The 24,783-nt window shown below is 34.4% G+C and overlaps 1 protein-coding gene across 2 annotated transcripts in view; it reads left to right on the forward strand.

The window, feature by feature from the left end:
- Positions 1–24,783, forward strand: part of DGKB (diacylglycerol kinase beta) — a 601,974-nt gene that overhangs the window by 359,548 nt on the left and 217,643 nt on the right. The window lies entirely within an intron of this gene.

Consider the following 24,783-nt stretch of genomic DNA (forward strand, 5'->3'; position numbering starts at 1 on the left):
CAAATCTGACACATAATGATGAAAACAGGAAGTATTTCTTTTTGATTGAGGAATGATATAAAAATGCTTACAATCGTTACTTTTGTAGAACACTCTACAGAAGTTATCACCATATTATCAACAAATATGAAATAAGATTCATAATGATTGGAAAGGAAGTAACCAGAGGACATTTATATGTCATTCCCATGTTTATATGGAAAACAATAACTACTCTACACTCAAATTATTAGTAATAATGTAAGCTACCTGACATTTAATATATAGTTAAACTTGAAAAAGCAAAAGGAGCAGATCCTATATGCAAATATGTCAGGAAACACAAATTACTTTGAACTGTATCTAACAAAGTTACACAAAGCCTTCAAGGACAAAAGATGCATTTACAGAGAACATTAAAGTAGAATTAAGTAAGTGGGAGAAAAGCCTTATTTATTTGTAAGAAGATTAAGTCTCATAAATGTATCAGTTCTCTTCAATTTCTAATTCTGTTCACAATTTTAAAAAAGTATTTTTTAAAGGACCTGGACAAGCTTCTCTTTAAAAATGTGTGATATAGGTGGCAAATTTTTACTCACAATCAAGAGAAAGGAGGAGAGTTTACCTTATCAAATACCAATACTATAAAGGTATGATAATGTGAACGGTGGTATTGGTGAAAATACAGAAAAGTCCCATTAGAAAGGAGTGCCTGGAAACATTCTATGCACAGACATAGCATTGCAAGTCACAGAAGAGATTATTAAAACTTTTGCGAGATTAGTTATTCATTTGGAAGAAAAGATTTATCTTTCTTTTATACCATACACACAAAGTAATTTTACTGCATTGACGATGTAAATGTAATAAACAAAAATTTTAAGTATTTTTAATTAAAAAAATGATTTCATGGTGAATTAATCCAGTCAGAGGAAAACAAATATCACATGATTTCACTCATGTGAAATCTAATGAACAAACTGAACCAACAAGCTAAATAGAGACAGACTCATAGATAGAGAGCAGGATGGCAGCTAAGGGTGAGGGGAAGGAAGGTGGAGGGATTGAGCAAAAAGGAAAAAGGACTCATGGACATGGACAACAGTGTGGTGATTGTTGGGGAGGGGAGGGGTACAAGGGACCAAATGGTAATGAAAAAATATAATAAAAGTAAAACTCAATTTAAAAATAAAATATAAAAATAAAAATGATTTCATGACACTTGGAGTCTTCTTGTATATCAAACAGCAGCAAAACAAAAAATAAATTGTCTCCAGGGAAAAGATAAGTGTAATGTCTATAATTGACAAAGGGTTATTATGTAGAATATGAAGGGGACTTCTGGGATATAAAGAAGAAAGTGAGCCATTTTGTATTAAAATGGAGAAAAGATTGGGGGGAAAGCAATTCTGAAAGGAAAAATGAATGGCCAATAAAGACCATAAAAGCTATCCAACTTGCTTTAAATAGGACACAGCAAATAAACTATCATGTCACATCTACCAGAAAAATTAAAATTGAAAATCTGACATTGAGTATTGTCATGCATGAGGATCATGGCATATATATTATCATAGAAACATTAAATAAATGGATCAAAAATCTACGTTACATTTACACAATGGAATTCTATGCAGCAGAAAGAAAGAAGGAGCTCCTACCCTTTGCAACAGCATGGATGGAACTGGAAAGCATTATGCTAAGTGAAATAAGCCAGGCAGTGAAAGACAAATACCACATGATATCACCTTTAACAGGAACCTAAACAACAAAACAAAGAAACAAGCAAAATGTAACCGAAGACACTAAATAAAGAACAGACTGACAGAGTTCAAAAGGGAGAGGAGAGGGAATTTCAGGGGAATTTCAGGGGAAAAGGGGAAGGGTTTACAGGAACAAGTACAAAGGACACATGGACAAAACTAGGGGTGGGTGGAAATGGGAGGGAGGAGGGAAGGGCTGGGTGGGTGGGATGGGGTGGGAGTAAAAGACAGAAAATTGTACTGCAACAACAATTAAAATAAAATTTAAAAAAGAAACATTTTGAAAGCATCTTAGCAACAGATCTAAATTTAATGGTGTGTATATGCTAAAACCCAGCTCTTTCATTTCTAGGTATGCATTCTAGAGAAATTCTCATATATGTATACCATGAGATTTCTTTGAGAATGTTAAACACTATTTGCATTGTTTATACTTGCAAAATGTATTGGAATCAACCTACTATGTCATCAACAGTAGATTAGTAAATAAACTGTAATAGCAAAATCAATCACAGTGTATCCTTCAGCAGGGGTAATGAAGGAATTTGACTTAAATCTGTTAACTTGAATATAACTCACAAACCCAAATGTTGGATTTGAAAAGAGCAAAGTGCAGAAAAACCGCCTGTCTCCGATAGCATTTTCATATAGTTTTAAACTTGAAAAACTTGTTATACATTTTGGAGATACATGCATACATGGAGGAAGCATAAGTGCATGGGAATGGTGAGCATGAAACTGAACAGAGGGACTATCTCTGTGGAGAGATGGATGATGGGCGAGTGAATGAAGGGCATGTCGTGGGTGCGGCAGTGAAATTCAACTCCTTCAGTACATAAATGGAACAGAGGCCTTTTCTCGTATTGTTTAATTCAATGTTGCATATCTAAAATCTTCTGTAATAATATTTCAAAGGAAATAAAAAATAGTTTGTTGCTTTTACTTTGAAACTCTTCTTAAACATTCACAAATGTCATAAGAAGCCTTATTTTCTTATCTACTAAAACAGTATTGACAATATACTGGCTTATATCACGAATGAGTGTGAAGAAAACAAATGTAAAGAGGTGATTTCAATATAAGTACTTGTAACAAAGCAAGCCTTCTTTAAGAAAACTACAACCCTTTCATGTTTGTTTGGTTATTTTCCTTAAATACTTTAATTAGAGAAGTCTTATCTGGCTGCTTCCAATGGAATATGAGGGACTCTTGACTTTGCATGAGCCTGGATTTTTAAAAAAAATTAATGCTAATAATAAAGCTTTCCCCAGGATTTTATAGTTTCTCCATTATGATAGGTTTTGAAATGTTAAAATCTTAGAAATTGCTAAAACATTAGCAATTTTTCTAATTTTCTTCCTAAAAAGTCTTAGAAATTGCTAAGCATTAGAGAGTATATTTAGTCACTGTATATATTTTTTTCTTATTACTTAGATTTTAAAAATATGGAAGTGTACAGAGAAGATAATTAGGTGATATTTAATTGTATGTTCCTTGACTGAAACCTATTCTTGCTGCCAACACTTACTTGGATTGTGAGAAGGACATCTTGCTTCACTATGTCAGCTCTAATTTGAGACAAAATAATGCATTTAACTATGCTGTCATCTGTAATTCATGGCCACTCGTAAGTGTAGTTCATTGAAATCTCACCCATGCTCCAACCTCTGTCACTCCAAGAAGCAAGATTTGCTGCACTTTTCCTTCTGTTTTTATCTAAATTATTATGTTAACTATATAAAGGGTTTGGGCAATAAATTGTTCTCAAAACACATAATGAAAGTCCAACTTAACAATATCCTTTTAATAAGAGAGTTTGCATTTACTTCCTTTTAGAACATGAGTACAAAAATAAGCAAAGTGTTTTTCATGTTTCCTCTACTAAGTCCTCCACCAAATGGCACATGTTTGATTCTGTATTTTTTAAAAATGACTAGCTTTGCTCTCTTGACCTGCTAATGTGACTCCATCAGCCCCGCTAAGAAGCAGTGACAGCATACAACCCGCTAACAAGGCTGGGAGCAGAGCCCCATGTTGTTCATCCCGGCCGTTCTCCTGTTACACTGACACGTTGGATCAGCACTTTGTCAAGTTTGAATTAATTTGTGCTAGTATCCCTGAGTGTCTATTTGATTTAGATACTTGCAGGCATTAAAAAAAAAAAAAAAAAAAAAAAACTTGTTTGGAAACCTCGAAGCTTCCCAAACTTCAGGTTTGATTATAAGTCTTTGTCATCTGGGTAGTATGACATATTATTGAATTTTTGTCATATTGTAATCTTGCAATAAAAGATTTTTTTTTATAATTCCATCTTTCCTGTGCTGAGGGAGAAATACTAAATTTGGGTTTTATAGAGTAAGTGGCAAATTAACTTTTTAAAATCTCATGGCAAGTTGTTGAAAGTATTTTTGTACTCTCCAGAAATTACCTGAAAGACAGTTCTCTGTCTTTAAAGATTCTTTTTAAAGATGCAAGTTAACACAATTATCATAGTTGAAAACATATCAAGGAGGTATGCAGTCAAAATCATAAGTCAGTTAAATAAAGCTGGCATGTGCAATGACATTTGGTAAGTTAGTAATTTCTAATGAGAAACTTTAAGGAATATGTTTAACATACTTTTAGGAGTGAAACATTTTCTATAAAATCCGAACTGTTCCTCACCTTAGACTAAATTTACTTTTATAATCTGGGAGTCAATAAACTAATAAGTAAATGTGTAGGAAACTCAAAATAAATATAAAAGCATGAATAGTTCTGTAATTACTGAAGCCATTTTATGCTAATTCTGCATTACTGAATAATGTAAAAATTGAATTTCTACTTTCATGGACTTGGTTACTGAATTAGTCAACTCCAGCTTAATTTTTAATTGCAATCACTTTTTATGGGTCTGGTATAAGATATTTTATTTTCTGTTGTTGTTGTCATTGTTCCAGCTCCTTTATATATTTGAAGATGAAATGCATCTCCATAAATCATTTTCTTGGTTCCCAGAATAATGTTTTGTGTATTAAAAATAAAATTTATGGTTTGCTGAGGTTGCAATTCTTTACTGCAGAAATACACAAATAAGCAAAAAGAAAACCAAAAAGGAGAGGGAAAAGCCCAAATGCCAATTAAGTTCATTAAGGAAGGTAAAAGTAGTTGTCTTAATTAGTAAGTACTATGAAAGCTTTTTAACAATGACATAGTTTTTAGCAGTTTACTTTCATAATTTTACTGAGGTTGATTAAAATATTTTCAAGTATGATGCTTACATTTTGGGTTTCAATACTTTTAATAATATAATACTGTAAACTCAGTAAAACATTTGAGGTAAGGCTAGACTATCTTGAGTTAATTTTATGATAGAAACAGGTATACAACTTGCAAATGAATCACTCGGAAGTCACTAAGAGTGAAATGAAAAATCAAAGGAATATCAACTAGCATTTAAATATCTAATTACTGAATTTAGTTTTGAAACAAAGCACTATGTGTTTAGAAGGAAGGTGACCGCTGTGGCAGGAGGCCAGAGAGTGATCAGGGCTATAGAAACCTGTCCCCAGGTAAAGAGCATGCCAGGACAACCGTCCAGGGAGCCAAAAATGCTTGTGAAGAAAGAAAGGGCAAGATTTCTCAGTCCTCAGCTGTGGCCACAGGAGGAGCAATATCCATCATGTTGGTAAATGAAGCCAACTCTTCTAACAGATAATTAGTTGGGTGAATTTAAAATTTTAGCTTCTGTTTATTTAATAGTATTCTTTGTCCAAAGAACTAAATACTCAGTACAGTTTTTAAAAATAGGAAATAAACAGTGGCATTAAGAATTAATTTGTAATTTCTAAATTAAATATGCTAATTAATACATGTAATGGGAAAAATTAGACATTAATTCTTTTTGAAATATCTGCACCCCAGAGGACATTGAAGATTTCTATCGATCTCTCCTTTGATATTGTTCTAAATCATAATCTATTAGAGTGCCCATTTGCTCTATATTACTAGCGAAGAATTGGGAAATTCAGCAAAATATTCATTATCCTTATGATCTTTCTTTGGTGTTGACTCAAGTCCCTTCAATTGATTGGGCTGGATGTCCTTCCCTAGGATTGGTTCCTGGGCTTCACTTTTCCTTATTTCTCACAGGGGACACACCTGGACTGTGTCCCCTGAGAAAGAAAAATGGCTCTTGAGCAGCTTAAAGAAAAAGGAAAAAGGACGAAGGATGGGGAAGGAAGGATGAAGTGAGGGAGATGGAGGCAGTGAAATGAGGAGTAGGTCAAGGCCAAAGAGATCAGAACTGGGGCACGGGGTGGAGACAAATGGGAACTACTCCACTGATTTCCTTTTTTTTTTGAGATTATAGTGAATGGATTGGGTTTTAGAGGTCAGTTTCTGTGTATAATTTTTTTTTCAATTACAGTTTACTTTCAGTATAATTTTGTATTGGTGTCAGGTGTGCGGCATAGTGTTAGATAATCATATACTTTACAAAGTGTCCCCCCTGATATTTCTAGTACCTACCTGTCACCATACATAGTTATTGCAATATTATTGACTATATTCCCTATTTTGAATTACCAATTTGTACTTCTTAATCCCTTTACTTATTTCACTCATTCCCCCAAGCCCTCTCCCTTCTGACAAGTAATGGCAAATCAGGAAATCTAGTAGTAGAATTCAAGCCAAAGGCCATGAAGGGGATTGAATGTCACTATTCAGATTGATAAGAGCCACAAACCAAACCTGGGGAGGTAGAAGTGTAACAGAATTATGAATGGGAAACAGGAAGAGTTAGAAACAGTTTAGGAATGAATCTATTTAGGAGTATATCCTGACAGAGCAAAGGCATTTGGAAAAGACTGTTACAGACCATTGGTAGTATCTGCAGTCCATTTTTTTGCTGGAAGGGGTTAGTGGTACATGAGTGCCTGGCTCTAGGAAAGTTTATGATGTATACTTCTCATTACTTTCTGTTCTGAAAATTGGATGATTTCTTAATCAAAAGGGCAAAAAGGACCCTTTATTGGGGTGATAGGGCAATAGTAAGTATAGAAAGTCACAGAGAAATATTCTGATTTGATGGTAGCAAATTCTAGACTTAATGGTGAGAAATCACTAATTGTTTCTAGGTCAGGAATTGTACATGTATTGATGAAGGCATGTTACATCCATTTTTTATCAATAGAAGTAAAATATGTAAATGTTAGGGAGAAAAGATAACTTTTATATTTCTGGGAAAGCATTTTTATTTTACATAAAGGAAATCTGGCATAGCCTTTCACAGCTAACAAATGTCAAGACATTGCAAAATAAACATTTAAAATCATGTAAATGTGCAAGTGAAGATCATAATAAATACATTATCTTTTTTACTACAGCTATGCTATGTATTCATGTAGCTTTCCCATAGTTACATATAAATTTTTTGCTTTAGTATGTTTATGAAAAATGTGATATTAATATGTACATTTTTCAGTAATTAAGCATTTAGTAATTTGGGTATCATGTAATTATCAGATTAAGTACAAACCTATTTAAAATATTACCAGAAAATTTTTGTTTAATACTTAATTACAGATAAACTTTAACAATTAAGACCCTCAGATAATTGTCTTAAATAAAGTAAGCACATAATATTAGTTGATGATAATTTAAATGTATAGTAGGTAAGAGCTACCAGATTGTACCTTTGGCTCATGGTATGATGTCAGAGCTTTGGAATGTTGCAATTTGAATTACTAAATATTTTCAGGATTACCTTATGATTAGGTTGATCCAGTAAAATTGCTATTATTCAACTATTTTTCACTAGAAAAACAGTTGATTTCTGTTTCAAATGAATATTAAAGTTTAAAATGGCACCACATTGTAAATAGATTAAGAATGTGCAGCTTAAGGAACCACAAAAGGTGACAAAGGTGACGTGGTACAACAGAAAATGGGTCAGGTGCCAGGTACGTGTCTGGGAGAGCAGACACCAACTCTTGTGGGTAAGCGGGGAAAGGCAACCAGTCAGCAAAACAAAAGTCTGAGGAGGCATACAGTAAAGTAGAAAACCAGGAGGTAGTACAAGGGAAAGAACCTTTTATACTGTGAAGTGATCAGAGACCCAGGGGATCAGCCACAGCTAGGAAAGTCATGTCAACCAACAGATCAGAACCAGGAGAGCAGGAGACCGGCCACAGAGAAATGATACTTCTAGGTATAGGGGTAGACATTGGGGTAGGCTTTTATATAAGTGTTCTATATAGTTAGGAAACTAAAGCCAATTATATATATAGCTGTGGCATGGTATGAATAAAATTAGATATTTTCTTCAAATTATAACTTTATTGAAGCATGGCATGTGCCAATAAAATACTCAGAAACGTGGAAGCATTATTATATTTATAAAAGTTGAGTATTTTTAAAAATATTTTATTTATTTATTTTTAGAGAGGGAAGGGAGGGAGAAAGAGAGAGAGAGAGGGAGAGAAAGAGAGAGAGAAACATCAATGTGCGGTTGCCGGGGGTCATGGCCTGCAACCCAGGCATGTACCCTGTCTGGGAATCGAACCCGTGACACTTTGGTTCGCAGCCTGCACTCAATCCACTGAGCTACGCCAGCCAGGGATAAAATTTGAGTATCTTAATAGAGTTACCTAGATAGTTCACCCAACTATGCAACAAATATTCAACCAATAAACCAGTTAATATTATACTCATTTAAAGTGGAGCCTAGTGGTGTCTTAACATTGAATGTACCAGACATTTACTGACTCAAAGTATTAGAAACTTGGCTTGGAGGTTTTATAAATTATTACTTATACAAATATGAAGTTTTAGATCTTAAAACTATGGATGTAACTTTGATGATGTATTCTGAATATGATTAGGGAAATCACAGTACATGGGAAACAGTCATGGATTTTGCTTTGGCCTATAATTGAAAAGAAAGATAAATGAACAAATTAGGATACATTCCATTTCTAAATGTGCAGCAATTTATTCTAATATTTCAGGAATATAGATACAAACTATAAGAATCTCAAAAATTAACCAAAATTTAACCAAAATATTAGTCAATCAAGACAAAGCATTACAATTTAAAATATATTTATGAACTAACATATAGTAGATTATAAAACCATATTTTGCCCCAAGTTTTACTTCATCTATCTCAGGAAAGTGTCATTGATGTGTAAAAGTAGAATACAACCATCATCCTGCCTGGGCCCAAAATGGGCCAAAAAAATAAAGGGCTTTGCACACTTGAGCAGCACAAGACAGTCTCCTCCAACCCAACAAGCTTCCTGGGAAAGAATGGAAGTGTGAAGTCTAGAGAAGACAAAATAGTGAGTAAAACAATGATTTACCAAGTGAAAGCAGACAAATATGCTTTAAAACCAGTAGGCTTGCACATATTTACCCAAAATAAATTTTCATATATACTCTGGAATCCATCAGAAAGTGTAAAGGGCCTAGGGTGAAATGGAGACCAGACTCTAAGGTGTATCTTACAGGTGACTGCAAGGACTAAAGACATCCAAAAACATTTGTAAATGAGTACTGTGTTAATGATGATACAAAAATGTTTTTCCTCCCTCAAACTAGAATTATTTCCTTCTCAAGAGAATTGCCCTGGTAGTAATCCCTTGAAAGCTTCTGGCCACAGGTCTATCCTGAGCTGAATCAGCAACTGTGAATGTTAGAGCAGGGCTTCACAATGTAATGCACACACTCACACAAACATCCGTTTCTGTCCTCACAAGCATTCTCTGACTCAGGAAAACACTCTGAAATCCTTCCCTAGCACTCCCAATTCATCAACATGATTCAAAACTACTCACATTTTTAAGAGTAATGTGAAGAAAATGAATGAGTACAGACTCTGTAAAATAATACAGGGAAATAAAAGGAAAAAAAAAAGAAAGAAGGAGGCTGAGAAAATCCATCAGAAAAATACTGCCATGAGCAGAAGGTAATCACAACTGTCTTATCATGAACCACCCTCTTCTTCATGCCCCCCAAAACCTAAGTACAACAGATTAAAGTAAAAATTCAGTACCTCAGCCCTGGCTGGTGTGGCTCAGAAGATTTGGTGTCGGCCTGCAAACCAAAGCATCACTGGTTTGATTCTCAGCCAGGGCACATTGCCTGAGTTGCTGGCCCTGGGTAGGGGGCATGTGAGAGGCAACCACACGTTGATGTTTTTCTCCCTCTCTTTCTCTTCCCTTAATTTCTCTAAAAATAAATAAATAAATATTGTTTTAAAAAATGCAATACCTCAGAATGTACAATGAGACTAGGATAAAACCTAAAGTGAAAGAAAGAGTAAAAAAGATGTGGAGGATACATTTAAAAACAATTATAGAAATGAAAGCCAACATGGAGCGGAACAAAATGGCACTGATGGAAAGAGTAAAGATGCAGTACTGATGCAGAGAATAGAACTGATAAATTAAATAAAGCAAATTGAAATAAAAGAAAAGTGGAAATGAATATGGAGAACAAATATATGCGTGAGGCAAAAACTGTTACAAGGCATTGAGCTTAGAATGGTATGTAGTATATAATAGCATTAATTAATGACTATATGGTTGATTTCCAGTTGAAAAATTAATACACCCATACAAAATTGGTGTTCTGGAAGAAAACGGCTGCACACACACACACACACACACACATCAGCAAGACTTTCAAGAAATGAACTAGACTTGAATTTACTGTTTTACAGGGCCAAATGTGTCCAAAGACTGATTTCAATGAAATTAGTGACACAAAATCATTTCATACTACATTAAAAGGATTTGAAATATAGGGGGGGAATGAAGCCTAGGAAAAAAATAGAGTAGAGTATATGAGCAAAAAATTTCAAGTTAACTCCAAAGAAAAACTTTTCTGGTTGGCCTTGGGCTTCTCACAAACAGCATTATATTCTACAAGGTAGACAGAAAAGTTAACTACAAAATTCTTAAATATGTAAAAAGTGAACCCCCAAATTTATAACCAACCAAAATGTAATTTGGATGCAAATATATCAATATTATAGATATTTTAGCATGCAAAAAATCACTGGAGCAGCTAAAATGAAAGAATCAAGTTGCATACAAATAATTTCTTATAGACTAAGGATAAAAAATTCTTATGAAATATTTAAACATTGTTCACAAATAAAATAAAAACAAATAGAAAATACAGGGTTAACCAATTTCACTAGTAAAGCAATAAAGTGATAAATGTATACTTAATGTATAAAATGCACTTATAACCTTAATTATTTTAGTTTTTCTTAGTTAAAATTTTATTTAAAATCGTTAAGAAAAGTTTTTACATAAAGCAGGGGTATCAAACTTCTTTTCACTGGTGGCCACATCAGCCTTGCTGTTGCCTTCAAAGAGCCACATGTAATTTCAACTCCGTAACAGTTAAGGAGTAGTTACATTTATACAGTCTTAAAATTATTTCAGCCCTTTGAAGGCAAGCACGAGGCTGATGTGGCCTCCATGAGTTTGGCACTCCTGATCTAGAAGATACAACTTTAGCAAGCAAATTAAACAAGGTCCTAAAAGTAAAAGTTATCATAGAGACTTCAAGAGCATTCAGATGAAGTCCTTTTAAGAAACTGGAACACTGAGCCTGTCTTATGCAGGTGCATTTAATCAATCTTTATTTGAGAAGAATTGGATTTAGGACACCAAGATTCACATAAATACACATAATAATTTACAAGGATAGCTTTACTCTTAGAAACAAAAAAAAATGGTCATCCATGTATTTTACCATTGTTTTAGCACTTATATGAACATTATGGTCAGCTTTAATTTTCACATGGGGAAAAATGTGAGTTATTCAAACTGAACAGTCAAATAATATATTATAAAATTGAATTAAAAAGGAAACATGCAGGTTAATTAAAACTTGAACCTATTAAATTCTTTTTTAAAAAAAGTAAAAAATATAGAGATCAAAGAAATGGCATACTTTATGTAAGGAAAACCCTTAAATGAAATGTTTTAGCGAGGTAAGAATTAATATTTTGGGCTGTGAATCCTTGCATTTTTCCCTACAGATAGACTTGTTTTAAATCACTTTAAAAAATAAGAGTTAGGACTTCCGGCCAAGATGAAGACGTAGACAGACACACTGTGCCTCCTCGCACAACCAAAATAAGGACAACAACAATTTAGAAACAAAAAACAACCAGTACTGACAGAAAATTGAACTGTATGGAAGTCTGACAACCAAGGAGTTCAAATAGATACGTTCATCTAGACCGGTAGGAGGGGTAGAGTCAGGCGGCCGGGCAGAGAGAGGTCTCAGCAAAAAATGTGGTGGCTGGCTGGCGGACACTGGGCTCACAGGCAGCAGCAGGTGGACCCAGAGAGCCTGAAGACTATGGAGGGGCACGGGATGCAATGCTGCTGGCAGGCTGGTCAGTCCCACATTCTCGCAGACAAACCAGGCGAAACTGGGGAGAGAGACAAACAACTCGGCCCAGGGCTCCAGCTCAGAGAAATAAAGCCTCAAAACACCGATTGAAAACACCTGTGGGGGTTGAGTCGCAGGGAGAGACTCATAGCCTCACAGGAGAGTTCGTTGGAGAGACCCACAGGGTCCTAGAAGGTACACAAGCCCACCCACACGAGAATCAGCACCAGAAAGGCCCAGTTTGCTTGGGGGAAACAGCAGAAGGGACTGAAATCAGGCAGAGAGCAGAGCAAGCACCATTGTTCCCTCTCAGACCCCACCCCCACATACAACGTCACAACACAGAGACTGGGCTACCCCGCCCTGGTGAACACCTAAGGCTCTGCCCCTCATATGTAACAGGTGCCTCAAGACAAAAGACCAAAAGGAAGAACATATCAAAGCTCCAGAAATAATACAACTTAGCAACAAAGAGATAGCCAACCTATCAGATGCACAGTTCAAACCACTGGTGATCAGGATGCTCACAGAATTGGTTGAATTTGGTCTCAAAATAGATGAAAGAATGAAGGCTATGCTAAGTGAAATAAAGGAAAATGTACAGGGAACCAATAGTGATGGGAAGAAAACTGGGACTCAAATCAATGGAGCGGACCAGAAGGAAGAAAGAAATAACTAAACAGAAAAGAATGAAGAAATAAGAATTCAAACAAATGAGGAGAGGCTCAGGAACCTCCAGGACATCTTTGAACATTCCAACATCCCAATTATAGGGGTACCAGAAGGAGATCAGGAAGTGCAACAAGTGGAAAAGTTATTTGAACAAATAATAAAGGAGAACTTCCCCAATCTGGCAAAGGAAATAGACTTCCAGGAAGTCCAGGAAGCTCAGAGAGTCCCACAGAAGTTGAACCCCAGGAGGACACACCAAGGCACATCATAATTATGTTAGCCAAGATTACAATGAAGGAGAGAATTCTAGAAGCAGCAAGAGATAAGAAGACAGTCACCTACAAAGGAGTTCCCATCAGACTGTCAGCTGATTTCTTAAAAGAGACCTTCCAGGCAAGAAGGGGCTGGAAAGCAGTATTCCAAGTCATGAAAGGCAAGGACCTACATCCAAGATTGCTCTATCCAACTAAGCTTTCATTTAGAATGGAAGGGCAGATAAAGTGCTTCTCAGATAAGATCAAGTTGAAGGAGTTCATCATCACCAAGCCCTTATTATATGAAATGTTAAAGGGACTTATCTAAGAAAAAGAAAATAAAAACATGTATAGTAAAATGACAACAAACTCACAATTATTAACAACCACACCTAAAACAAAAACAAACTAAGCAAACAATTAGAACAGGAAGAGAACCACAGAAATGGAGATCACATGGATGGTTAGCAACAGGGGAGTGGGAGGAGGAGAGAGGGGGAAAAGGTACAGAAAATAAGTGGCATAGATGGTAGGTAGAAAATAGACGGGGAGGGCAAGAATAGTATGGGAAATGTAGAAGCTAAAGAACTTAAAAGTGTGACACATGGACATGAACTACAGGTGGGGAATGTGAATGAGAGAGGGTGTGCAGGGTGGAGGGGAATGAATGGGAAAATGCGACAACTATAATAACATAATCAATAAAATATATTTAAAAATAAGTTAAATTGTCACTTGCTAAGCATACACCAACAATGAACCAAATGCATTTAGAGATATGACTGTCCTTAGCAAATAAAAATGAAGTTAAACTCAAGACTCTATAATAGCTTTCATGAGGGTCTGCAGCCTGCTTTGTAGTTTGTCTATTTTCTACTCATAATTTTAGCAAGACATCTGGAATACTTCACTATCAAGAAATCATTTAAATCTGAGGCAAGGCTATGTGATTGTGCAGTAAGGTTAAAGATATGTTAGCCCAATGATTTTTGTAAAGACATTGTTTTTTTTTTCCTCGGCTCTGTAACTGTTGTGATGCAAGGCTTTATTTTTAGTTTTTTCAATTACAGTTGATATTCAGTATTATATTAGTTTCAGTTATAAAGCATAGTGGTTAGATATTCATACAATTTATGAAGTGATCCCCCTGATAATCTAGTATCCACCTACAACCGTATATAGTCATTGCAATATTATTGACTATATCCCTTATGCTGTACTTTATATCCCTGTGGCTACTCATAACCATTCGTTTGTATTTAGTCATGTCACCTTTATCACCTAGTCCCCCATTCCCTACCATCTGGCAACCATCACTTTTTCCCCTTTATTTATGAGTCTGTTTCTGTTTTGTTTGTTGGTTTATTTAGTTTTGTTTTGTTTTTTAGTTTCCACATATAAGTGAAATCATATGGTATTTTTCTTTGTCTATCTGTCTTATTTTACCTAGCATAATACCCTCTAGGTTCATCCATACAATCACAAATGGTAAGATTTCATTCCTTTTTATGGCTGAGTAATATTCCATTGACTATATGTCCCACTCTTCTTTATCTAGTCATCTGTTGATAGACACGTAGGTTGCTTCCATATGTTGGTTATTATAAACAATACTACAGTGAACATAGGGATGCATATATCTTTTCAAATTAGTGTTTTGCTTTTCTTCAGATAAATACACAGAAGTGGAATTGCTGGGTCATATGGTAGTTCTATTTTTAATTTTTTGAAGAATCTCTATAATGTTTTCCATAGTGGCTGCACCAATTTTCAATCCCACCAATAGTGAATGAGCATTACCTTTTCTCAACATCTTTGCCAATGCTTGTTTGTTGATTTATTGATGATAACCATTCTCACAGGTATGAGGTGATATCTCATGGTGGCTTTAATTTGCATTTCTCTCATAATTAGTTGACATTTAGTGCCTTTTTATATGTCTATTGACCATCTATATGTGTTCTTTGGAAAAATGTCTATTCAAACCCCATTTTTAATTGGATTTTTTTATGTTAGTTGTATTAGTTCTTTATAAATTTTAGCTATTAAGCCCTTATCAGAATTATCATTGGTAAATATCTTCGCCCATCCTTTAGGTTTTCTTTTATTTTCTTCATCACTTACTTCCTTTGCTGTGAAAAACCTTTCTAGTTTGCTGTCTCATTTGTTTATTTTTCTGTTGTTTCTCTTATCCTAGGAGGTATGTTATTAAAAATATTACTAAGTTCAATGCCAAAATATTTACTGCCTATGTTTTCTTCTAGGAATTTTATTGTTTCAGGTCTTATATTGAAGTATTTAATCCATTTTGAGTTTATTCTTGTATATGGTATAGTTTCATTTTTTGCATCTATCTGTCTAGTCTTCCTAACACCATTTTTTGAAGAGATTGTCTTTGCATACTGTATATTCTTGCCTTCTTTGTCATAGATTATTGACAAAACAGGCATGGGTTTATTTCTGGGCCCTCTACTTTCTTCTGTTGGTCTATGTGTTTGTTTTTATGCTGGTACCACACTGTTTTGATTACTATAGCCTCATAGTATAGTTTCATATCAGTAACTCAGTACCTCCAACATTTTTTCTTTCTTAAGACTGTTGTGGTCTTTTGTGGTTCCATATAATTTTTTGGATTATTTGTTCTAGTTCTTTGCAAAATACCATTGGTATTTCTTAATTCTCACTGGAGGATATGTTTATTGATTTTAGAGAGAGAAGAAAGGAGGTAGGGAGGGAGAGAGAAAGAGAGAGAAGCATCAATGTGAGAGAGAAACATCAATCGGTTGCTTCCCTTATATGCACCCTGACTGGTGATTGAACCCACAACCTTTTGGTGTATGCGATGACATTCCAACAAACTGAGACAACTGGCTAGAGCCTTTTGGTATTTTGATAGGGATTGCATTGAATCTATAGACTGCTTTGGGTTGTGTGGTCATTATAATAATGTTAATTCTTTCTATCCATGAGCATACTATGTGCTCCCATTTATTTGAATCTTCAGCCTTTTTGTTTATCAATGTCTTGATTCAAGGCTTTTCCTGGGCAATGGAGACACTCCATTCATGTATGCAGTGGTTCAAAAAACATTTCATGATCTCTGACTGCATGCTAGACACACATGAATGTTACTTGCTCACCAATGTTTACATTACAGTAAACTTGCAGGGGCATCCAACTTGTGACCCATGGGCCACATGCAGCCCAGGGTGGCTGTGAATGTGGCCTGACACAAAAGTGTAAATGTACTTAAAGCATTATGAGATTTTTTGTGGTTAAGTGTCACAGAGTATTTAATGTGTGGCCCAAGACAACTCTTCTTCTAGTGTGGCACAGAGCTGCCAAAACGTTGGACACCCCTGCTCAAGCATTACATTTCAATTTTGGATATCTCTCATGTAGATTGCATGGTTTAAAATCACTCACCTGAGTTTACAGATTTCTAAATCCAGGCTTACCCTTTAATATGAAATAGCAAATTTCTATTTTCATGAACTTTTATTGCCAATAGTAAACTGAACCTCCTTCTCTGATGCCTACAATTTGGATTAGATAATTTTTAAAACTCTACGTTGACTATGCATGAACTTGGTCTGCGGTGTGGTCCTTTTGAAGCAAATACTCCTTTTTCTATTAATTTGTATAAATAATAGCTATTGCCACAATAGTGGCTGAACTATGCATTTTAAGAAAGAACAGTTTAGGTTAATTAGATAAAAGTCAAATTTCAGTAATCTTAAATTCTTATGGTATCTTCTTTTAAACTATCTGAAAAAAAGTTCAACCCTGGCTGGTGTAGCTCAGTGAATTGAGCACAAGCTGCAAACCAAAGCATCGCAGGTTTGATTCCCAGTCAGGGCATACGCCTGGGTTGCAGGCCATGGCCCGCAGCAACTGCACATTGCTGTTTCTCTCTCTCTCTCTCTCTCTCTCTCTCTCTCTCTTTCTTTCTTTCTCCCTCCCTTCCCTCTCTAAAAATAAATAAATAAAATATTTTTAAAAAGTTCAGATGAAAATGTGTGGTTGTTATCTGTTCTGAGATGGCTTTGAGGGGAATGGAATAAAACTGTTACTACTGTTGAACTGAAATGATGTAAAATATCTCTTTTTTGCACATGCTGATGTGGGACTGCACTAATTAGGCCCAAAAGACACTTCAAACCTTTAATTCAAGTTAGATTACAAGATGATGACAATGAGGTACTACAGGATGTTGCCACAAGATAACTTGCCTTTTTTCTCCTGCTGTTGGATAAACACTGAGACAAAGCTGTGATGTTTATTCTCAGAGCAGGAGACATTAATCTTGTGATTAATTTATGTTTCAGTGGCCTCATATTTCATATTGACTATCAGATTATTGCTTGTAGTTGATTGGTTCTATGTAACGAATGTAGGTGTATCAGAGTTAACTCTAAGTTTTTGTATACATTTGTGCTGTTTATCTTAGATTATATTTGATTCCAGGATGAAAATGACATTTTCCATCCATGATATTTATTAAACTCAATTAAATATATAAAGGCTGATTTACATATAAAGAAAATATATGATACAATTGATCTTTATCTTTCACTAAAAATGCAAACAATAGAAGGAAAATTTTGTTATGGCCTTAGTTCAATGGTGCATTCAAATTATTCTAAAATATTATGCTTAATATTATGATTAAAGGTACATTTAAAGAATTTCCTAGTTATTATTTTAGAGGAATTTTAATTAAATTGTGTAATGTGGGCATTGGAAATGAGAAGTTTAGCAGATAGGTTGTTAAGAGAATACGATATTAACAAAACACAGGAAAAATCAGTTAGAATCATAAATCTCAACTCTAAATTTTTAGAATAATGGTAATGTTCTATATCACATGTGTACTTTATTGTATTCCTATATCATCCAAATAATAGATTTTAAATAAACATTTACTTACATGAGACTTGGATAAGTGAGAAAAAATAAAGCTCAGAATACATGCAGAGTGAAAAAAAATCACCTCTTCTTTAAGCAGCCAGTGTGCTGCCCTGGGTGGGAAGGTCATGGCCAGCTTTGATCAACCTGAGTTTGAATCCCTGTTCTACCATTTACTTGCTATGTGATCCTGGAAAATTATCTTTAACTCTGGACCCTCACATTCCTGTTTGTAAAATTAGGAGAGTTTTGAAGAATAAATGGGATTAGGTAGTTGATAACATACTAAATCAGAAGAATCTGGAGATACATTTCTAATGTGTTATTTGAATTTTAATATCTTATTTATGTTCTCCATCCTTCAGTATAAATGAGAAAAAAGTAAAATCCACTTCTTAGAATTGTTTGGAAGATTAAGAGGTAATATATGTCCTACATTAAACAGAGCCCCTGGGATATTAATATAATAAAGCTTTGAGATAGAGGGTGTTGGAGCTAACTCTTGAATATAAGTCAAGTCAGAGAAGGCTTTTTGGTAAATGACAATTGAGCAGACACATAGAAAAAGGGATGGAGTGTAACTTGCAGAAACCTGGAGAAAGAATACTTGTGAACAAGGAGGAGAAATGGCATGAAGGCCCAGGATCAAATCCAGGCTTGGTGTATTCAAGTCAAGGAAAGTGATAGGAGAAGAATAAGCAAAAGGAAAAATTTGGATGGGAGTGAGGACAGAAGAACAGATGTCGAGATCTCTCTCCTGTGGCTTCATAGACAGTGATGAGGGTTAGGTATTACTGAGTGGTGCAGTTTGGAAAGTTGTATAGGGGTAACTGATCCCTGTGTGGAAGACTGACTCTTAGGAATGAGGATTTAAATACAAGACTGGTTAGGAGAGATGCCCAAGTTCAGGCAGTGAGTGATGGCTGGACTGGCTGGACTGAAGGGATACTGTTGAGTGAAGGGGATGGGGTGTGAAAGAGAAATAAATGATAAATTTGGACCAGAAGAGTAGAGACACCATTGTTTTAAGAGGAGAGGCTCATTGATGAAGAAATGTAAAGAGTTTTATTTTCAACATGTTTCCATGTATCAAAATCAAAGATTGAAGCAGATATAAATGTTAAAGGTATGTCAGTGGTTTTAAAGTAATCATCATTGTGTGAAATGTCAATGATTTCAGTTAACTTATTTTTTATTAATTCTCTTTTCTGAATTTTAGCCTAACTTTACATGGAATTACAGTCTCATGAATTAAAAGAAGCAAAGCAATTGCTAAGCCTTTCAAAATATTTCCAAATCAATTTTATGAACTACTAAGGAGCAATTACATGGTTATATAAAAAATTTATGCATAACTAGATTCATTAGCTTTTATATACTAATTACAGACCAGATGGTATTTGGACACCAATTTGGTGAAGGCTAAAGTATAAGAGTTATGAAGCCATTTCAAACTTCCTAAATGTCAGATAATTTTATTAGTTTTCACTGTAATTAATATTCCATTGCTGATTTCAAAAGGTAAATATCATTATTCTTTTTGACAGTTATAGTAAAGATATGCAATTTTTTTATCTTACATTTTCATGCTGGAATACCAAAATATGTAGTAAATTTTATAATTAGTTTCTGTGATGGTAAAAATAGTCTTACTTTTTTGTTTTGTTTTGTTTGAAAAGAAACAACATGGTGTTATTCTATTATTTTATTTATTGGCTAGTTATTGGGCTATCTTGCCATCTATTAATTGGGTCAGCCATACTGTTCCTATTGTTAGAACATTTAACTACCCAATCATAATGGCATTCTTCTGGAGTAGGGAGTTAGGCAGAGAATGGCCATTAAGCATAGGCTTTATGCTCAGAATAAAATTTGAGTCCCCGAGATGCCAATGATTAGCTATATAATATTTTACCAGCCATTTGTTTCTTAGAGCCTAGTTTTCTCATGAAAACATGCATTAACCTCATAGTTATTTAGGGAATTTAATGAAATAATGCAAATAAAGAACTTAACACTGTATCAGTGGTATAGAAATTACTCAGTAAAGGGTACTTGCTGTTAGTACTTACATTAGTGAATAATATTAATAGTTATGATATTTAGAAGCTATTGATTCTACAGATTTTTTAATGATCAAACCCATGCATGAACACTTCATGTCTTAATGGGGACAAATGTTCATAGTGAAGATTTCAAATATCACCTGAGAGAAATAAAATGTTAAGACTAAACTATCACATAAAATACAACAAAGGCATTTTCTTTTCGAGAGGGTCCTTTGATATTTAAACAAATAAAGCCTAGGAGGTCGTTGTGTTCCCTTGATGGTGTATGTGAATAACTGGAAAAATTGGATGATTTTTTTACCTGAATAAAATAAATGCTCATGGGTTTCAAGCATTCCTGGTTCTAAAGAAATCACCCAAAGACAACTTACAGATTTCTTAAGTCTCTTTATTTCTTTAAGATAATGGCAGATTGAACACAATTTTAGCAGCAGCAATTTTCAACAACATGCACATGCAAACCCTTCAGAAATATAAATATGAGTTCATTCCCACTAAAGGGGATTGGCCCTTCTCAACGTTTTTGGATGCCAGTAAGCAAATTCTGAAATACAGTGGTACTTTGTTGACATTAGATTAATCATTTTTAGAAACTGTGGAAAGGATAGAGAATTTAATTGTATTTATCCTTTCATGTTAATGAAACTGAAGAATATAATATGATCCAGCAAATTTATAAAGGAGATTAGTTTTCATAAGTGATTTTTAAAAATAGACACAATTATCAATATATTTATATATCCATTCTATAAATACACTTATTATTTTCCCAGGAGGCTGTAAAAGCTCTTTTCGATGCTAAGGAGTGCTCAGAGTAAATTTTTATGGCCCAGTTATAAACTCCTAAAAAAAAAGGTTTGTAATGGAAACATGGTAAGACATTAAATATCAGCACTGAAATGGGTACTTTGGAGTCCCATATTTGATTGAAAATAGTAACAGCAGTCAGAGTTTCTCCCAGAGGTATATTTTCTTTAGCTACATGTCTAAATATGTCTAATTACAGGACTGCTCTTTGTGCCTATTCAATGTTGATACTAAATATTGTTTTCCATTACCACTACATTCTTATTTTAGAGCCTTTAAAATGTACTCTACCCAATAAAATATCTGTGGAAATTATCATTTTAGGTTGAGTGAAATGTTTTCCATTGATAAAGGTTGAAAGGCGAAATGTTTCCTTTTTAATAAAAAATTTAATAAGAAAATTCAAGACATTCAATAACTTATTTTTAGAGTAAATATTATCTACTTCCTTTTTAAAAATATTTTTGCTTGTTGTTGTTCAATTACAGCTGTCCCCATTTCTACTTTATCTGACTGGGATAAAAATGAGTAATACCAACTAATATGTTAAATAATACTTTACAGTTTACTAATTACTTTTAAAATAAATTATTTTATGTAAGCCTGGGCAAAATTCTGTGAGATGTTACTTTTATCATTATCACTATCTATCTACCTATCAATCAATCTATCATTAATATCTTTATCCACCTATTGATGTTAAGTCATTTTTTTTTATGGTCAAACAACTAGTAAATAGCAGACACAAGGCTTGACTATTTGAAATCTTTTGAGCATCAAAGTCATTATTCTTTAGAGTTGCATTAATTTTTCCAAAATTCTGTGGAACTTTCCAATGACTGAACAAATGAATTCTAAGAAAATATTTTTTTAATTAAAATAAGCATATACATTTGTAAAGTATGAACAGTTTTTTTCTCATCAGCTAGATAAGAATCTAGTTACTTAATATTTGGACTAAAATAAGTGAGCATCTTAGCCACATACAATTGTAACTTAAATTTCAAGGTTAGGGTAAACGAAACTGAATGCAGTACTCAGTGTCTTTAAGAATTCCCAGGTAATCTGGGGCCTTGAGTTTCTATCATGAATCCGGTAGAAGATAAAGGGCAGTGCAATCCTTTCACATTCAAATCTACTGTGATGATTCACTTTTCAAATCAGAACTACAGAGGGGAAAAGGACAGCTTCGGACAACTATGTTGATATAAATGGGATTGTCGATGCAAGGATATCCAAACCTGTAGCAAATTTTCATAAAAATGTATTTGAGCCCAGGAGGATGCCCCTGGAAGCAAGGTCTCCACAGACTGAAAATGCTCCCTAGAATGACAGTTTGCAGTTTCTTTCCTGCGTTTTGGAATTAAGGAGGTGAACACTCCCTGAAGGTCGGAGAAAGGAAGGTAAGGATTGCATTACAGGACAGTTAATGAGGTCATGTGCTCCCTTGAGTTCTGCCTCCCAGAGGTCTGAAAAACAGGATTACTTTGGCGTTTCCAAGGTGTGTTAACCTAGATGCCTAAGAACAATGGGCAAAGATGAATATTTTATTGAAGAAGTTATGTGCCTGGGTCATCATGACCCACGTTGACCTGTCCATTTATGAATTTAGGATTAGATCACTGTGTGAGGCTACTTTCCATGGAACCATTTTGTTCAGCTGCAGGAAAGGAACCCCAAATTCTGTTCACTGGTTTTATAGTAAGCAAAAGACATTTTACTGAGATTTTCTGTCATTTTCTAGAAGTTATATTGGCAAGTGAATTCAAACAAATCTGAAAACCCTCCTGCAGATTAACTTTAAAAGAATGAAGATCAGTGATAAAAGAATTTCTCACAAGATTCAAAATACAGTTTTCAGCCCTATCACAATGAAAATATTGTCAGCTAACTGTATCTTTAATATAGATAGGATAGTATTTGATTTTTCCCCTGAAATTATTTTTAGAACTTTATTTTTATTTAGCAAGTCTATAGACTATGAATCTTTTTTAAAAGCCATTTTTCTATCTCTAGAGCTGCACTTTAATTTTAGAAATATATTAAAACAAATAAAAACATTGATGTTTGTCCCTTGAGCTTCAGGTTAGATATATTCAAAGTGTCAAATGTATCTGCCAAGTAAGAGTGCTGGAGCAAAGGTTGACATTATTTAAGAAGTCGGATGGTCTTTTCCGTCCCTCCCTGCCCTCCCCATGCCCCAAATACAGGACACAATACCCATGTTTCTCTTTGTTCTGGCCAAATGCATTTCTCTTTGACAACCCATCGATGTAGAGCTCTAGAACTTCAGAGGGAATGGGATTTTAGAAAACACTTAATCTGTACTAAAACCAGCAGGGGAGCAGACCACTGAAGTGTCTTCCCAAGGTCACAGTGTGATTTATTGGACAAACTAAAATATAATAGCTGTCCCCATGATCCCAGTTCTTTTCCATGAGCTCTGTGTATCCTTGAAATCAATGGCATGTGTAGTAACTGTTAGAATGTGATATCAGGATGCCTCCACAAAAGGAAGAAAATCATGCAGTGAGTGATGCCCGATGAGCAGAGTGCAGGAGGGTCCATCGAAGGCCTGGATTGCAACTTTAAAAAAAGTTTTGAGTGACTCACCAAGGAAAGATGTTAACTAAATTTACTTGGAGTTATAGGAATAAATTAATTGAAATTATCCTAGAAAAGATATGAGGTAAGATTTTGGTTCTGATCCATATGTAAAAAAAATTAAAAGTACATATATTTAAAGTGTATATAGTTCTTGAAGTTGGGAGGTAACATTGAATAATGGAAAGGGGTTCCTTATATCTTACAAATTTTCAGAAGTTATCCATAGTCTATTAAACATAGCTGAGAAGACAGACCACAGAATTTTATTTATTTAGATATAATGAAATCAAAGCCAAGGCCTATCTTAAAAATGCATGAGTTATTGACTCAGTTAATCATTGATTTGCCAAGCCAATCCAGTTTCAGTGTTCACAAGAAAATGCAAATTCCAAAAAGGAATGTATATATTTACATGTAACCATCTTATATAACATGTTCATACTCATGAACATGAATATATGTTCTTATATAACATGTTATATAAACATATATTCATTATGTTTACTTCTAGAAATACCTGTTTTAACTTTTATGTTTATTCTCTACTGATACTCTATTACAGGTTTTGGGGTTGTGTTGTTTTTTTTTTTAGTTAAATATAGATCAACATCAAAATGTCTCCAAATGACTAGCTATCTTATTCAGTGTATTTAAATTTTATGTAGTTGTTAAAAATTATGTGCATGAGATATAGAATTTTAATGGATAAGTTACACAGGGAATAATTTCAAATGACTAAGCTTGTCAGAAATGTTAAGTGCCCTTCACAATCCCCGAGGGTGGAAAATGTCATTTCACACCACTGCCAACCTATTTGGAATTAAGTCAAGGAATATGGGGAAATTTTATCCCCACTTACATCAGGATTTACAATAAACATTTCTGAGATTATGTTATACAGATACTTAAGGTTAGATCAATTTTTTTTCTTGCAGGATAGCGTTTCTTTTGGTAGAAGAAATAAAAAAAATGTTGAAAGAGACTTACAGGTAATATAGGGAAATTCTTTAATGACATAAGAAACTAATGTTTGGATTCATTAAGTTACTTTCCAAAGTTATCCCTCTTTGTTTTTGGCAGAGACAAGGGCGAGCCCATGTACCTGATTCCTAGGGAACGGAGTTTTCGACTGTGCCATCTCCAGAAAACTTTGTGTGTCACATAGTTGTGAAATGGCCTGCTTAATATCATGGGATTCTTTTCATCTCTCTCTTTTTTATCTCTCTTATTTTTAATTGTTATCTCTGACCTGTTCTGTCCCACTCTCTTCCAATGAGTTTTCACTTTCCAAGCTCTTGACATTTGGAAAGGATACATATTAGCCCC

This window comes from Phyllostomus discolor, chromosome 10 (genome assembly GCF_004126475.2).
Source record: "Phyllostomus discolor isolate MPI-MPIP mPhyDis1 chromosome 10, mPhyDis1.pri.v3, whole genome shotgun sequence".
In the NCBI taxonomy this organism is placed as follows: Eukaryota; Metazoa; Chordata; class Mammalia; order Chiroptera; family Phyllostomidae; genus Phyllostomus; species Phyllostomus discolor.